The sequence below is a fragment of the Petromyzon marinus genome, chromosome 15, assembly GCF_048934315.1.
Source record: "Petromyzon marinus isolate PM22_M1 ecotype Great Lakes invasive population chromosome 15, UKy_Petmar_22M1.pri1.0, whole genome shotgun sequence".
In the NCBI taxonomy this organism is placed as follows: Eukaryota; Metazoa; Chordata; class Hyperoartia; order Petromyzontiformes; family Petromyzontidae; genus Petromyzon; species Petromyzon marinus.
The window spans coordinates 4,423,143-4,440,406 of record NC_133681.1 but is presented as its reverse complement, the minus strand read 5'-3'; positions in this window follow the sequence as shown (position 1 = coordinate 4,440,406).

Sequence of the window (17,264 nt, the reverse complement as noted above, 5' to 3'; positions counted from 1 at the left end):
TTGTACAGGCAAATTGAGTTTTCAGGTCCATATGGCGTACAGCCGTTTCAATAAGGGCAAAACATGTTTTTGTCTATTTGTTTGTGTTTCTCCCTTGTGATGGGACTTTGTAGGATGAACGTTGAGATTTATAAGGGGCACGGGGTGACCAATAAGGTCTGAATTGGTCTGCAATAAGGTAGGACACTGATAAAGGGGTTGACAGGTTTGTTAACGTAATATAAATGCAGTATATAAATAAGCAACGCTACGATGTGGAACCGGTCTTTATTTTTAATACGTTACATTATTAACGTGTAAATAACAACATTTTATGTTCAAGTCACTGACCTACAGCACATAGCTGCACAGGGAATTGTATTTATAGATACCACACTAAAATAATAGGGATGTTTAGAAAACATTTACTTTCAAAGCCTCCACGTGTCTCCCACCAATATCAATACGCTCGTTACATCTTTAAATCCCCCTTTGATGTATGGAGCCATTATTTTCACGAGACATTACAGTTATTAACGTTGAGAAGTAAGAAGGCCGTTATAAATCAGTCGGAGCATCTACACGTAAAAACAACTCTGTTCACATGTAGTGGCATCGGGGATGTCACCGAATGGTGGCGGCCTGAGAGGGCCGTGGCGGGCGATGCACCATCATCGCATACCAGCCCGAGCGGGGCTTGGTGAGCGCTGGGTTGGTGCGAGCACCACCCATAGCGTGCAGTGCGGGCTCCCACCAGGGGGAGCGGAAGAGTGTCGGCCCAGGGGCAGGGTTGCCCCGGGCCATGGCACTCTGGTTGACCCTGTAGACACGTGATCCGGGGTGTCCACAGAGAGGCCCCCAGGTGGGGGGGGGGTGATCACGTGTCCGGGGAGAGCTCTCGAGAAGGATGGAGAGGGAGCTAGAACGCTCGAGAAGGTGGGCGGGGCCAAGGGCGGAGCGGCCTCGACCCGGGGGGGGGGGGGGATATAAGGTGGGTCCCTGAGAAGGACCGGGGTCGCTGCATTCCACAAGCTTAAGCTCCACGTCTACAAGCTGGAAGTTCTATGTCTTACGAGGCATCAACACGTGGTCGGGGACCCGAGTGAGGGTCTGACCCTTCGTAGCTGTAACTCCTCCGTAGAGTGTAGTTCGCTGGGTGGTCACCACCCTAGGTTGTATCTGGTGTTAGCGGGTTGATGTTACAATAAAAATGTTGCCTCTAAAGAACGTCTGCGACTCAGTTGGACTCACTACACATATACTACATTCTATAACGGTGGCCGTCTTTCAATTGGCATTGGATGGGGGTTTATCTTTGTTGGAGGGATCAGCTGTTGGAAAGTCCACATTCCCCTGGCAAGTGGCCAGTTGACACATTGAAAACCCACTGTTGACTCCTCACAAAGTGATATCTAATATCTTGACTGAAGAATTCTGGGCTGAAGTAACCCCGATATATGAACTTGTGACCGTCACATTTAGCAAATCAGGAAGCCGTTATCTTAAAATTGTCATTTTGAATGGCATCGCATTTAAGTAGCCATAAAAGCCTCACTAAGTTTCAATACCTTTTTCCAGGAGGGTTTCCCCTTAGAATGTTTGACCATTTCCTTTTAACATGTAGAGTGTTGAGTGTTGGAAAACACGAGGAGCACCTGGAGAAAACCCACCGTTTATTTAATGGCATAATACTCAAAGAACTAAACAAATGGGTCAAGAATCGCACTTTCTGTACTGCCACCTGGCCATGTCCCTTGAAAAAAGGAATCTTAGTGTCAGTGAGTTTGCACTTGGTTGTGTTTTTTACACTAAAAGGTTTAAGTTGGTTTTGGACGTTTCAAAAATCTTCATTATCCACCAACCCTTTGCCTCCAAAGCTCTGGAATACAGGCATCTGCCACCACAACACCCAATCAAATTTAAGGACAGTGCATATTATTATCAGAGTTGTCTCTTTTGTTTGCCTTTGGAATGCTTGCGTTGTGGCTATTGCAAATATGATGCCTTGAATAAAGGTGTCAGTTTTTGTGCCGGTTAAAATGGTAAAACCTATTACTATACCCAGGGTTTTGTCAATATCGATTTTCTTATCCCTCCAAATAGACGAACTTAACTGTAACACATGGAATTCACTTTTTTACATGAAAGCCCTCTGTAAATTATGTTAATACTGTCGTGTAATTACAAACACATAAATAATGTGTAAAAAATATGAAGCCAAGTACTCTAATGATAGCAACATATAGCAACCTCCAGGCAGGAACATATTTCAAAATCTCATTAGTATTATTGCTGCGATGTATTAAATACTGTACATGTTTCGCGTTGGTTAAAAGCGTCTGTACACTTTTATCAAGTGAGCCATAAATAGAAATGTTGAGATGCAATTTACAGTCCAGTAATTGGAAGAGGTTTTCAGGTGCTAATAAAAAAAGGTGGAAAGCATTCTGGAACAACATGACACTTATTGCTGTATTTGTGAGCTTACATCCGGGAAGCTCCCTGTGACGAAATAACCCAGAATGCGCCCAATCCAGTCAGATCTTGAAAGATAAGCTGGTTTTGAGCCTGAATACTAATTGCATGAGCGACCGCCACGCACAAAACAGGTGTTGTAAGTTGCCGCAGTACGACAATGTATATGCTCGCACACCTTCACCAACCGACACTGACCAGCGTGGTGAAGTATGGTCGTATAACCTCCATGACCTTTTATAGCAACGGGGGAGGTCTTCATCCAGCAGTGGATTGACAAAATGTGCTCTCCATGCACGTGAAAAAGAATGTTCAAATGTGTAAATTTTTGACGGAACACTATATTCACGTTTGCATTCATGGTATCCTGTTGAAAAATATATTTGCATGACCTCTGACTTCTGTGGCAGCAGCAATTCCTGTGGGGGATACACAACAATGAATTGCTTACATTATTTCACTCATTAATGTCAGCAACGCTCCAAATATTTTTTTTAGCATTGACAAAGCTCTGGTCGTCTCTGCAATTAAATTGGGTCACAGTCCAATGCATTCAGTCAAGATCATGAATATATTACCACAATAACTTTCCAAGCTATGTCAATTTGTCATCAATTATGGTTATAAACCTGGGCAGAGTAATGATTTTTTAAAACGTGTTGACAAAATTGTGTCGTAAAACCTTGGCTGTAAATGTCTATTGCAATGCATCTCATTGATGGACTTTTTTTTGCTTATAAATATACGTTTCAACAAGCAAGCATATTTCAAAAGTGACCTTGTGCATTGTCACTTCTGTGTACATCTATAAACGCCTATAAATCCCTGAGCAAAATACAGGGGTTCTAAATGTAAACACTGTACCCTATATTATTCAAAGTTCATTTGGAAATCAGTGATGCCTCCTGCCAATAATCACGTGAAAGTTGTTATAATCAAATGTGAATGTGGCAATAACAGCAATTATTGACATTTTTATACATAGGTAGATTTTATACATTCCCATTAGAATGTCATATGTAGAGTAATATGTATACTGCTTATAGCCTATGGCATATGACCATAGCCAGAATGTTCATAAGATATCGGAAGATATGCAAAGTTGAGTCTGGATAGTGCTTGAATGGGTGACCACCATGCACAGATGTCGTTTTAGGCTATGGGGCTACACGGCGGGCAGCAAAAATAATAGTTGTACTTATATGCTCCCTGCCTTCACAACCTGCAATGACTAGTGGGATAAAGTATTGCCAAATTACCCACATCAGTGGATTTACATAATGCAGTGTTCTTCATTGCAAGGCCTGTGGGCCACTGGTGGCTCCTGTGACCTTTAGTGGGGCCCCTGAGGTGCGGCCCCTGACAATACACAAATGTGAAAATACCCCATTATGCTGTCAGACCCAATGGTTTTAAATGTGTGGCGGCCCTCACATTGATGTCTTATGAGGGAAAGTGGCCCCCCTCTGAAAATTATTGAAAAAGCCTAATGTAAGGTCTGTATACATGTGTAGTGAAGTACTCACATGGACACACCTAGCTTTTCTCCTGTGTCACTTTATTTACCTTGCATCCAGTGTAGATGTGCCTCACTTACACTAACATACACACACCCTTGTTCCGAAATCTACGGTGCCTCCAGCACGCTCTCTCTCTCTTATCGCCTCCCTCTCCGGCGTCGACCACGTGTTCCAACGCTTGCACCTGTTCGTCCCCAAATGCACCCGCTTAGTTAATGCTTCTCCCCGCTTACCTCTGCTAACCTCGCGCGTTACGCCATGACACGTGTAGTGTTGTAAATGAAGACGGACGACTTCTTGTCTTCTTCCTGGACCACTTTATTACAGTCTGTTTTATAACACTTGTTTTAGTTATGTCGAGGATCCACCATCCGTCGCTCGTTCGCTCCCTCACTCGCCCCATCCCAATCCTATTCTCTACTCTCTTTTTCTCACCCCTCTCGGCTGCCGTGTCTCGCTGTCTTAACGGGTCGACACCACGGCAGCCACGGCGTTAAGCGTGCCGACGTACGGACTGCGCTCACGCCTTTAGCGTTCTACTCCTGGTCTGTACAGGGCCCCGTGTCTCGCTGTCTCAGCGGGTTGATACCACGGTAGCCCTGGGGGTCAAGCGTGCCAACGTACGGATTGCGCTTCCCCCTAGCGACCCTATCCTAGCCTACCCAGGTCCACACAGGACTACTCTCGCCCAAGAATACTCTAACTTGCTTGGCGGGTCCGGCTTCAGCTTCTCTTGTCTTCTGTCTTCATCATATCGCCCCTTGGGCTTGTTTTGCCCCTTCCAGAACATTCTGCAGAAGATCCCTCTATGATTGGCAAATACCAGTCTTTTGAATTTCGGTCCACCTCCCCCCTTAATTACCCCAAAAGATTAACCCAACGGTCATCCTGACCCTGGCTGCTTTCGACGTTCCCATGATGACGCTCACCAACCGCCTCTTCTGGCTGCCAAGCACGGACATGCAGCCGTTATCGAATATGCGCGCGTTGAACCACTACACATATATACAGTGAGGGAAAAAGTATTTGATCCCCTGCTGATTTGGTACGTTTGCCCACTGACAAAGAAATGATCAGTCTATAATTTTTATGGTAGGTTTATTTGAACAGTGAGAGACAGAATATCAACAAAAAAATCCAGAAAAACGCATGTCAAAAATGTTATAAATTGATTGGCATTTGAATGAGGGAATTAAGTATTTGACCCCTCTGCAAAACATGACTTAGTACTTGGTGGCAAAACCCTTGTTGGCAATCACAGAGGTCAGACGTTTCTTATAATTGGCCACCAGGTTTGCACACATCTCAGGAGGGATTTTGTCCCACTCCTCTTTGCAGATCTTCTCCAAGTCATTAAGGTTTCGAGGCTGACGTTTGGCAACTCGAACCTTCAGCTCCCTCCACAGATTTTCTATGGGATTAAGGTCTGGAGACTGGCTAGGCCACTCCAGGACCTTAATGTGCTTCTTCTTGAGCCACTCCTTTTTTGCCTTGGCTGTGTGTTTTGGGTCATTGTCATGCTGGAATACCCATCCACGACCCATTTTCAATGCCCTGACTGAGGGAAGGAGGTTCTCACCCAAGATTTGACGGTACATGGTCCCGTCCATCATCCTTTTAATGCGATGAAGTTGTCCTGTCCCCTTAGCAGAAAAACACCTCCAAAGCATAATGTTTCCACTTCCATGTTTGACGGTGGGGATGGTGTTCTTGGGGTCATAGGCAGCATTCCTTCTCCTCCAAACACGGCGAGTTGAGTTGATGCCAAAGAGCTCCATTTTGGTCTCATCTGACCACAACACTTTCACGCAGTTGTCCTCTGAATCATTCAAATGTTCATTGGCAAACTTCAGACGGGCATGTACAGTGAGGGAAAAAAGTTTTTTATCCCCTGCTGATTTTGTACGTTTGCCCACTGACCAAGAAATGACCAGTCTATAATTTTACTGGTAGGTTTATTTCAACAGTGAGAGACAGAATAACAACAAAAAATCCAGAAAAACGCATGTCAAAAATGTTATAAATTGATTTGCATTTTAATGAGGGAAATAAGTGTTTAATCCCCTCTCAATCAGAATGATTTCTGGCTCCCAGATGTCTTTCATACAGGTAACGAGCTGAGATTAGGAGCACACTCTTAAAGGGAGTGCTCCTAATCCCAGCTTGGTGGATTGTTGCCTTGGCCGTGTGTTTTGGGTCATTGTCATGCTGGAATACCCATCCACGACCCATTTTCAATGCCCTGGCTGAGGGAAGGAGGTTCTCATCCAAGATTTGACGGTACATGGCCCCGTCCATCGTCCCTTTGATGCGGTGAAGTTTTCCTGTCCCCTTAGCAGAAAAACACCCCGAAAGCTTAATGTTTCAATCTCCATGTTTGACGGTGGGGATGGTGTTTTTGGGGTCATATGCAGCATTCCTCCTCCAAACACGGCGAGTTGAGTTGATGCCAAAGAGCTCCATTTTGGTCTCATCTGACCACAACACTCTCACCCAGTTGTCCTCTGAATCATTCAGATGTTAATTGGCAAACTTTAGACGGGCATGTATATGTGCTTTCTTGAGCAGGGGGACCTTACGGGCGCTGCAGGATTTCAGTCCTTCACGGCGTAGTGTGTTACCAATTGTTTTCTTGGTGACTATGGTCCCAGCTGCCTTGAGATCATTGACAAGGTCCTCCCGTGTAGTTCTGGGCTGACTCCTCACCGTTCTCATGATCATTGCAACTTCCACGAGGTGTGATCTTGCGTGGAGCCCCAGGCCGAGGGAGATTGACAGTTATTTTGTGTTTCTTCCATTTGCGAATAATCGCATCAACTGTTGTCACCTTCTCACCAAGCTGCTTGGCAGTGGTTTTGTAGCCCATTCCAGCCTTGTGTAGGTCTTCAATCTTGTCCCTGACATCCTTGGAGAGCTCTTTGGTCTTGGCCATGGTTGAGAGTTTGGAATCTGATTGATTGATTGATTGCTTCTGTGGACAGGTGTCTTTTATACAGGTAACAAGCTGAGATTAGGAGCACTCCCTTTAAGAGTGTGCTCCTAATCTCAGCTCGTTACCTGTATAAAAGACACCTGGGAGCCAGAAATCTTTCTGATTGAGAGGGGGTCAAATACTTATTTCCCTCATTAAAATGCAAATCAATTTATAACATTTTTGACATGCGTTTTTCTGGATTTTTTGTTGTTGTTATTCTGTCTCTCACTGTTCAATTAAACCTACCATTAAAATTATAGACTGATCATTTCTTTGTCAGTGGGCAAACGTACAAAATCAGCAGGGGATCAAATACTTTTTTCCCTCACTGTAAGGTCGCAGTTATAGATCACATTGTCTTCAATTGGATATTAGTTTAATTTATACATTTACACAACACGCAGACAAACACACAATTTAGTTTATTTGCAGCTCTGTTTAGGAGCAGTACTTCACACAGAAAATCAGGTCTAACAATCTCATCGCTCTTTCATCGGCACATTAGTGAATGCTATTTCGCACGTTTCAAAACTCCTAGCTCATGTTTCCAAAGAGTAGTTCATCTTTTTGCTGCATTTTCTAAGATGAAACCCCATGGAATGCACTCAGTTTCATCAGATCTTGGAAGCTAAGCAGGGCGGACCCTGGCTAGTGTTTGAATGGATGTCCATCGTGCATAAAACAGTCGGTATGGGCTGCAGGGTTACATTCTCGGAAATGGGCGATGCAACAATGCTCCAATGTCCCCACATTCACCAACTCGAACTGATCAGCATGGTGAGGTATGGGCGAATAATCCTCCACGCCCCTCGCAGCATGGGGAGGTGGTCATCCAGCAGTGCATTGAGAAAATGGCCTTACATGTTAATTACCTTAAAAAATCCACTGCGTGATGCAACTTTCGTACACATTTATAATGTTTTTTGTATAATTCATATAAGGCATGTAATGATGCTTCAATTAAACAATTTATGTTTAATGCTCACAATACATGCATTGGATAATGCATGTGAGAATCGATTATTTAAGAAGTGATCATCATCAGCCATGATCAATCCACTGCTGGGTGACGGTCTTCCTGAGCCATCACCATTGATAGCATAAAAATCGTGTGATGTGTAACTGTCATCTATCATTTGAGCTGATTGTATCACAATTTACGTAATTTTTTTTTACGAGGAGTATATTTAGCTTCATGGATTACATTTAGGAAAACAAAACTGTACAGAGGTGGTGAGAAATAGAGGACATTACATGTGAGATAGTAAAATTATAAAACATTTATTGTTGATTTAAACTGGAACCCTGCATCATGAAAATTCATAAAATCGTTAGGGGAGTGAATAGTTAACTCATGAATTAGTATGCAAATTACTACAAAACAGTACAAGAGCATATAAGTGGTAAAGCATGTTTTGTATTTTACTATAATTTATAGCTTCGGTTATGCATGTGTGTAAAATTTGCAATTTCTTAGCATAATACTTTGATGTAAAAAAATAAATGCTTTCGATCAATTTGATTGGTTTAATCGCCTTAGGAAATTGTGTAATGGTGTGTGAATAGTTCTTACGGTTTGACAGATTGCATACACATTACTTGTTAGCAGTCTGACAGAGGTCAACATGCCCAGTCCCTCTACTCAGTCAAGTGGTCAAACTGAACTTCGTTAAGTGCAGTTGTTAACCACGCATGCTCCAGTTAATTTTGACACCATACTCAGCTGTTAATAAATTGAATGAATTTCAATTCTACTTCACTTTGTTTTACTTTGGGGGGAACGAACTCCCAACGATGCCTATAATAGTACATAAACCCAGCATCATTCTTCTTTAACCGGCCGCACCCTGCTATTGAAGAGGAAGAATCGGTGAACGGCTGTCAAGGGATGGCGATGGGCGGAAGACTTGCAGGTGCTCAGGCGAAGAGGAAGTCCACGATTTGCCTACACGTTACACATCAAACATCGAACGGGATCAAGAACAGTTGAAAGGCGCAGTGACTTGCGGAGAGCAGCGGAAAGGCTGCTGCAAGGAGATATCAGTGGAGGGAGAGAGTCCAAAAGGCCATGGGACTGGAATAAGAAGACACACTGCTGATGAGATGCGTACTTAAAAGTACTGATGGAAAATATTGGACGAGAGGCGACGTTTGGCTGATGGTCCTAAAAGTTATATGTTTTGGCAATGAAACAGACTCTTGGCTGTTTAATTATTTACATTCCCAAACGCTGGTCTTGGCACTTTTCTCAATATATGTTGTTATCCAAGTGTAGACGACGCCAATGTATTTTCAACCTCTGTGTTTAAACGTATTAATTACATTTTGGTGTTGGTATTGACGGCAGAATATATATGTTAGAGGCAGCCTAATTTTGTTTACGGTGCCATAAATAGGTCATTGAATAACGATTTGAACAGATGCAATGTAAAATACATATCAATGACATTGCTTTATAATCTACTACTGTATGTGAAATGTATCATTATATACAGGTCACTATATTTCTAATTGCACACACTGTAATTGATTCCCATTGAACGTGTAATAAATATTTACAAGTTTAATTTCCACAAACGATAATAGTGTGTAAAGTGGAGCAAGTGGTTCACACATTGTGCTATGAGCCTGGCTACCTGAGTTCGATTTCCAGCCAACGGCTAACATTAGTGGTAAGGGATACGTGAATCGGTTTGATTCTAGGCTCTGCTGCATGGACCCACACTGACTGTTGTGGTCAATTATGGTCAAACATTCCCCGTGACCAACATGGTGTGTGGAGATCTTCATCGAGCAGTGGATTGACATAGGACAGTAAATTAGTATGACAGTGATTATGTAATACATAGCAGGATAAGCATTGTAATACAGTAATAAAACGGCAAATGAAAAAAAAATACCATTATTTAATATAAACAATAACTGCTGGATTGTTTTAAATCATCTGACCAACACCCTTGATATTTACAGCTTGTATTAAAAAAAGAAATGATGAATCTCGACCAAATAATCCTGAATGCACTGTTAATATTTAACAGAAGCAGTACTTGAAAGTCTATCACCACCACCACCACCACATCAGAGGGGTCAACGCTAAAGTTAAAAGCTTCGTGACCCCCCTGTTAATAAAAAAAAAAATAACTCATCAAAGGTTCCTGTCTGTTCTTGCTCGGTACGGGAACGATACAGGATATCCACGATTAAAAGGAGGATATTTCAGTTGTCCACGTGGGGTAACCATTTTGAACATCGTCGGCTGCAGCGTCATTGGCCATCTTTGACCAGTGTGGGTTCACGATCCAGGTTGCTTCACTTGATCTCCTTGGCTCGCGAGGGCTGCTCCTTCTCCTGCATGTATTGCTGCACCGCCCGGTGAATCGCCTTCTCCACAACTTGCTTGCTCACGCTCGCGAGCTCAGCATCGTCACCAGTGTCCTGCGTGGTCCACGCACCTGGAGTTGACAGTTTATTTTTGTTTACAGGGTTGATGCAACGGCCTTACGTCGCAGATAACATTGGTTGTTGTGCTGTACATTCTATGCTCTCCACATCTATGCCCCACGCCTTCACCAACCCGCACTGGATCAGGCTTGGATGGGTGACCACCATGCATAGAAACGGCGCTTTCCGCGACTCCAGGGCTACATTGTCAGCAGGGGGTAGTCCAGCAAAATCAACTCATTATTTTACTAATTATTTGGTGATACTGCATTTAGAAGTGATGTGCACATGCACAACGCAATACATTCGTCAATAGCACCGTGGTCTTAACAGGAAAACATGGAGGCAATTTGTCAGGGAATGGCCCTTCTTCACAGCACATCATAGAGTACTATTAATACATTTATTTTTCATCATTTTACTCTACAATACTCCAGCATCAATGCACCCCGCCTCCTCCACCAAGCCGAACTGACCAATGTAGGGAAGTATGGTCGAATAACTACCCTCCACGACCCAGCAGTAGGCTAACAAAAGGCCTGGCACAGAAGGGCAGAGTGGAGAGATGAAAGTGAACTGGCAGTCTTCTCAACAGAAAGACTAATTTGAGACCATCAACAGCACGATTCTTAGTACAGCCTGGTATACGGCACCTACGGATGTATACATGGCGATGTGTAAATGCCAAAGTGACATTGGCAGTAATGCATGCTGTGGGTCCTTTGTGAATCGGCGGATTGTACGTACGTTTTAATAATTTATATGGAACTAATCTAAAACGACTGCGTCTGTGAATAACTTTGTAATTTCACAGAATTAATTTTGCTCGTAAACGTGTGATGATGGGGTGGGGGGGGATGCAGCAGGGGAGGGGTGTGTGGCAGTGTGACGAGTTTGACCTAAATATCCATTCATGTGTACTTCGCGCACAATGGTAATGAGGGCACGTTACTTCACAATGAAATATACAGTACCTGGTTTACATTGTGCCTGGCCTCTTGCATAATGTGTCATGGCGAGGTATTATTAAAGTCATTAATACTGCGTCGTGCTGATTTTTAGCGCTTAGAAACGTGCCTGTTTTTTTGTTGCTGTCGCTTTTCACTGTGTATACTAAAGAGGGATATGCCGAGGAGCCTGGTAAACTACACTTCACTGATAATCGCCATCTTGACAAGGATAAATAACAGCTATTACGATGTGTTCAACATATTAAACTCCTTATCAGTTGTAGAAGAATGCAGGAGGGCAAAGCGGGCAAGATTTTTTTTTATCTCTTTCAATTTAGTTCGGCTCTGAGACTTGCATATAGATTGCTTCATTATCGAAAGGCTCAACTTTGTACGATGTTTATTGCCAGCATAATAATGTCTTCTGAAAAGTGGCCGAATCAAATGCAACATTACTTTTGTCTATACGTATGCTTGCAATGAATTAAGACTGCATTATTGCTCTCAATCATTCATTCTTGAGCCAATTATAACTTGCTGTTGAATTGGTTAGCCCTGGCAAAAGTAGGTTGTTAAATAACATGAATATTTAACGTTTTACAATGAGTTTGGCACCACGGACAAGGCTGGATTCATTTTCAGATACAGGTAGTCATTATATATTTGTACAGTAATACTCCGATTTAAATCTCCACCTTTTACGTCATTTCGCAAATACGTCGTCACTTTATTATGAACACCGCGACACGATTTGCGTCGCCTAAATCCCCAAGGTACGTCGCTGACAGCGTCGTCCGTCCTCTCTCGTTATCCGTCGCCTCCTCCACCACCACCACCCAGCACGACCCTGTACACCGCTTCGATTGACGTCGTTTCGATATTCGTCGTCGCACCTTTCACGAACGCATCCCCGACGTTAACCGGGGTATTGCTGTACGTATATTTCTGTGATTTAATCCCAGCATCAAAGTGATGATTTTATAGTTACAGGTCACATTATAACAAAAAAAAGTAATATGGCTAATATTTAATTTTACAACATATTTATTTTTCATATTACTGTCATCGGATAATGGCGACACAACAAACTATTTACATTACAGTATTGGATAGCTATGTCATATCACGGCCATATCACGGCCCTCACAACTTCCGAGCTGATCTGCAGCACCGATAGTGATGTCATTGTAAAGCAACGATGTGGTATAACTGGGAAAAGATAATTATGGATTTCCATTTTATGAAATGTTCCACATGCCACTTTTTATACAAATAGATTTACACAATTCACCAAAAATAAACACACTTGAGGTTGTTCTACAGTATTTCAATTATGGTGTGGGGAAAGGGGTGGGAGTAAAGGGACTGCACTATGCACCTGGTCACCCGAGTTGGATTCCTAGTTAGAGATAACGCTAGTGTAGTGTGATATCTAAACCGGTCCTGCACTGACCAACTTGGCGAAGTATGGTCAAACAACCCAGTGATTGACATGGCACTTGGAGGTCTTCATCTAATTAATCTAAGCAGTGGATTGACAAAGAGCTGTAATTACAGTATTCTTGTAATTGCTTATAAACGGGACATGCAGTATTGAATAAGAAACAAGAAATGTGATTTTGGGGGATTGGGAAGTGTGGGGAGGTGGTGTATTTTCTATCAACTCACACTTATTTTATCTGCAAGCAACAACAGGAATAAAAAAAAAACATCTGATGTATTAATCAAACATCTTCACAGAACTTTGCTCAAAAGGGCAGCAGTCGTTGTTTGTGCAATTAATGTTTGCTAGGCCGAGAAAATGCACTGCCTTCCACTGCCCTTAGCTTTGCTGTGTGAGTTAATGTACCTCATGTCTCCATTATAACCTGCAATTTAAAAGTGACTGACAGATTGTGCTCGCGTGCTCTGCCATAATTAGAAAGTGCGGTAATTATAGAGCGCAGAATGCCGTGTAAAATACGACATTAAGTATAATCATCATCACCACCATTGTCCATTATCAATCAAGCCATTGGCCAGTATCAATCCATGGCCATCTCTCACAATCCTGCGATGTAAATAATCCACTGGACGCCCATACACGAGCTGCTTTCATTGCTCAATGTCTTCAGTACACATCCACAGTATAATGGAAACCCTGTTGTCATTTAGTATGCTCTACTGTATGTACAATGTGAATAAAGTATTGTATTCACATTATGGACACGGTAAATGTGTACAATTCGCTGCCTGTATTCACAGAGCGCGTTATGATACTTTTACAGCCTGATGTGATGTGTAACCTTATAACAATGTCTACATGGCAAAGATTCTCAATAAAAGCCTTTATTTACATAACTTCATAACGGCAAGGCACGCTGATGCAAAACAAGTATATCAACAATAGTGGAATACATTACATAAGTGCTAGTCCACGTACAAACTGTATTTGGTCAATATTGTACGTGGCACATGCAGAATAATGTATTACAAACTTTCCAACGGTTTTATTTATTTATTTATCACAACAAATCAATTAAATGTCTCAGAAGGAAAAAGGACCGGTCAAAGTTTCGTCCTAATGGCCAGTGTATTAAAGTACAGCATCAACTACAATTCTTAATAATATCATTAGTAGCCAATAAGCCATTGTCAATCCATTGTTGGATGAAGGCCTCTCCAAAGACAATGCCATCTCGTCCTCATAACGATGTCGTATTATTTGTACCGCACACACCCTCCCATGCAGTCTATCACTCAAGACACCAGAACAAAGTGGCGTTTGAGACATTCGGCAAGTGATTGTAGACCAACATTCTGTAACGATGTTTACAATACATTAACATTATAGACTATAAGATATATGCAACAAACGAGAATGAACCAAATCTAAACTGTGCTTGAGGCTACCCTCGTTTTTTTGTCCACTTTAATTATTCGAGTTGTTCGTGTGCTATCTGAAAATAATGTCTTTAATTAAATTTTTTAAAATACTATTTTTTTGGTGTAATGAGCTTTCGCGGTAAGCTGTTACACAACTTTGGTATCAAATTACCCATTCGGAAATTCCCAATTTGTCATTCTAGTAGTAGTAATAAAAACAATATATCACTATAGCGCAATTTACAGTTTGGAACATACATTTGCAATACATCCGCCAAATGTGGTGACCCCATCGTCCTGCAAACGTAGAAATCCGTCCAGCACCTCGCAACACGCAGCCGATGTCATCTCGCTCACGACGACGATGATTATTCTCAACAGCGACGGTGATCGTTTTGCGCGTCTTAGCTTAGCCGAGGGCGAGAGTGTGGGCACGAGTTATTACTGCTGTCGTACCTGTTTCGGCCCCCGCGTCTCCAATGCAGCTGCAGCAGAGTTGTCCCATGGCTGGAGATTCTCCTTCTACGCACTTCGGACGCCTTTATCTGTTGCTGTTGTCCCTGGCAGACAGCTGATGAAATGTTCTTACGCCCTTTTGCAAACCCCTTCTCGTGTTGACTATTGCGACAAAATACCCCGGGAGGCTGACGAGGTCCGATTGAATGACAACTTCATTGTATCGTCAACAGTCACCGCGATACACTTGTTGTTATTTTAGTGTAATTTATCCTGAATAACTGAATCCGTGAACACAGCGTGTTACGCTGTACGCAGGTTTTTTTTTCTTCTTCTTGAAATCAAATATTATTGCCAACAAAAATACGTTACAATTATTTCTTTCTTGACATCAGGGAGGGCTTCTGCCGATCGTTTCTATCGAGTTCGCCCAGTTGCTCGGTCACGTGGAATGCATTGCGCCGGGTTTGGCTCGCATGCTCCGTTTATCATTTTCCACATTGGCCCACCCCGCGCTGTCCTGCAAGACAGGAAACCTGCCCACCACGGCCGCCTCTTCCACACCGCCCTTCTTCCTTCTCCCCCTCTCTTCGCAGCCTCACCGCATCTCCTCTGGTCTCGGCGGACGAAGAGGAAGGAGGCAGCCAGCAGGCAGCCAGCAAGCAAGCTCGCGTTCTGGCTTTTTTTAAAATCACCGAACAACTGCTTCCACCCTAACGCTAACGGCCGCGATGGATGGGTTTTGTTGGTTCACGAAGGAATTCAATTTTTCGGCCAAAATGCGTGGTGCGATGGGTTAAACACACACACACAAAAACAGACCGCTGGCTGTTTGCTGCCGTTTGCAGTTGTTCGGCATTTTTCAAAGACCGTTTAAAAAGTTGCCTTTATTGGGTCTGCATTCGAGAATGGCTTTCAGTACCCCTTCAGCACGCAAGCATTGGTAGATCCTGATTAACATACTTTGTTGCCAAGGGTTACACTTTCCTTTTGAAGAATCTGTGCTTGTTCTCTTGGGAAGTCCTTCTTCCCAGAAATCATTACAGTAGTTAACTAATTAGCATTTGACTTGGCGTTCGTCTGTGTGTCTCGCGTTTTAATATAACGGCAGCATGGCAGCCAAGCAATGCATGCGCTTCCACAACTCATATCTGCCTTGGACCAAATACCCTTAAGCTTTAGAAGCCGCTTAGTGGGTTAAGTAGCTACATGAAAGAATATCAAAGTGGCCTGACACACAGTGGCCTGCTTTCCCAAATTATAATTCATGGCACTAACCCTGGCGAAGGTGTCCTTGTGCTCCTACCGATCTACCTTGATTCACGTTGCACACAGGGATAATGGATTGAGTGGCAAGGTAGGTTCAGCCCTTGTGCACTCACCTCTGAGAGCATGGATCGTTGAGCTAAAGCTTAATCTTGCTTCAATATGCTCTGGGGTGGGCAGAGCACAATGGAGCACATCATCCTTCCGTGGGCATGCCAAGCTCGGCGGTTGTCACCCTTTATACGGGCATGAAATGTAGAGTGTTGGGCCAATTTTTGTCCAAGTTCTGGTCTAACGAACCCATTAATTATGAACAAACACAGCGCCAATTGCCCGAAGCAATAGAGGCATTCCAAGTATGGTTTTAAAGGTTGCATACAGCGATGTAGATTTGTTTTTGGGGTTGTGCTGTTGAACTCTCCGATTTGTTTTTGGATTAACTGTGGAGACGGGCCGTTTGCCTATATTTTTTTTCTTTTAAGGCAGTTATCGACAAATGAGTTGAGTTAAAAAAAATTTTGCTTGTGCATCACGCCCAACGCAACATCACCGAATAATTAATTTTTTGGTTGTTTCACGTGCCGTTCGGCATGATGTTGAGCATGAGGTCCGACGTTTCACACCACGTGCTGAGAGCTTCTTCAGGAACTGAACGGAGGAGCACGCATCCAGCCTGGATTACTATTATATAAAGTTGCCAACTGTTGCTATAGCTGTATGATGTAGGTCGGCCAAGTGTTATTGATTAAACACATCGGAGGACGAGATTACAAACGGCGGTGCGAATGATTTTAATGAGCACTGCCATTTCATTAAAAGGAGTGTTACTTATTCTGCCAGAGCTGGGTTGTTCAGGAACTTGCGTGGCACGGGAAACAATGCATGTGGGCAAATGCTTTTTGCTCAGCTATTATGATTGTAATTTATGACGCGCCATCCCTGTTGATCATCGTCAAAGCTAACAGCTGTACCCATGTCATGAAAACAAAACGTAAAAGGGGTTTCACATTATTTTTTTGTTTCACCGAAGATTTGTTGGAAGTGAGTCGGCGACTGACTGTTTAGGTTGAATAGAGGGAGGCCCATTGGTTTTGACGAACAGCGAACCAGCGCACGGAATGTTTCACACAGTTCAATTTTCACGTTAAACTGAAATAATGCCAGTCTGACAATGTTTTTTTTATCATGCAACATATCACTGAAAAAAATATTTCGATCGTTTTTTTTTTCTCATGTGTACGGTAATTCCAAAAAACTATTTGCTTTTTTAAGCTTTTGAATGAAGTAGCCCATGTTAAAATATGTCAATGGCATATTTATAGTGGTTACATTACTACA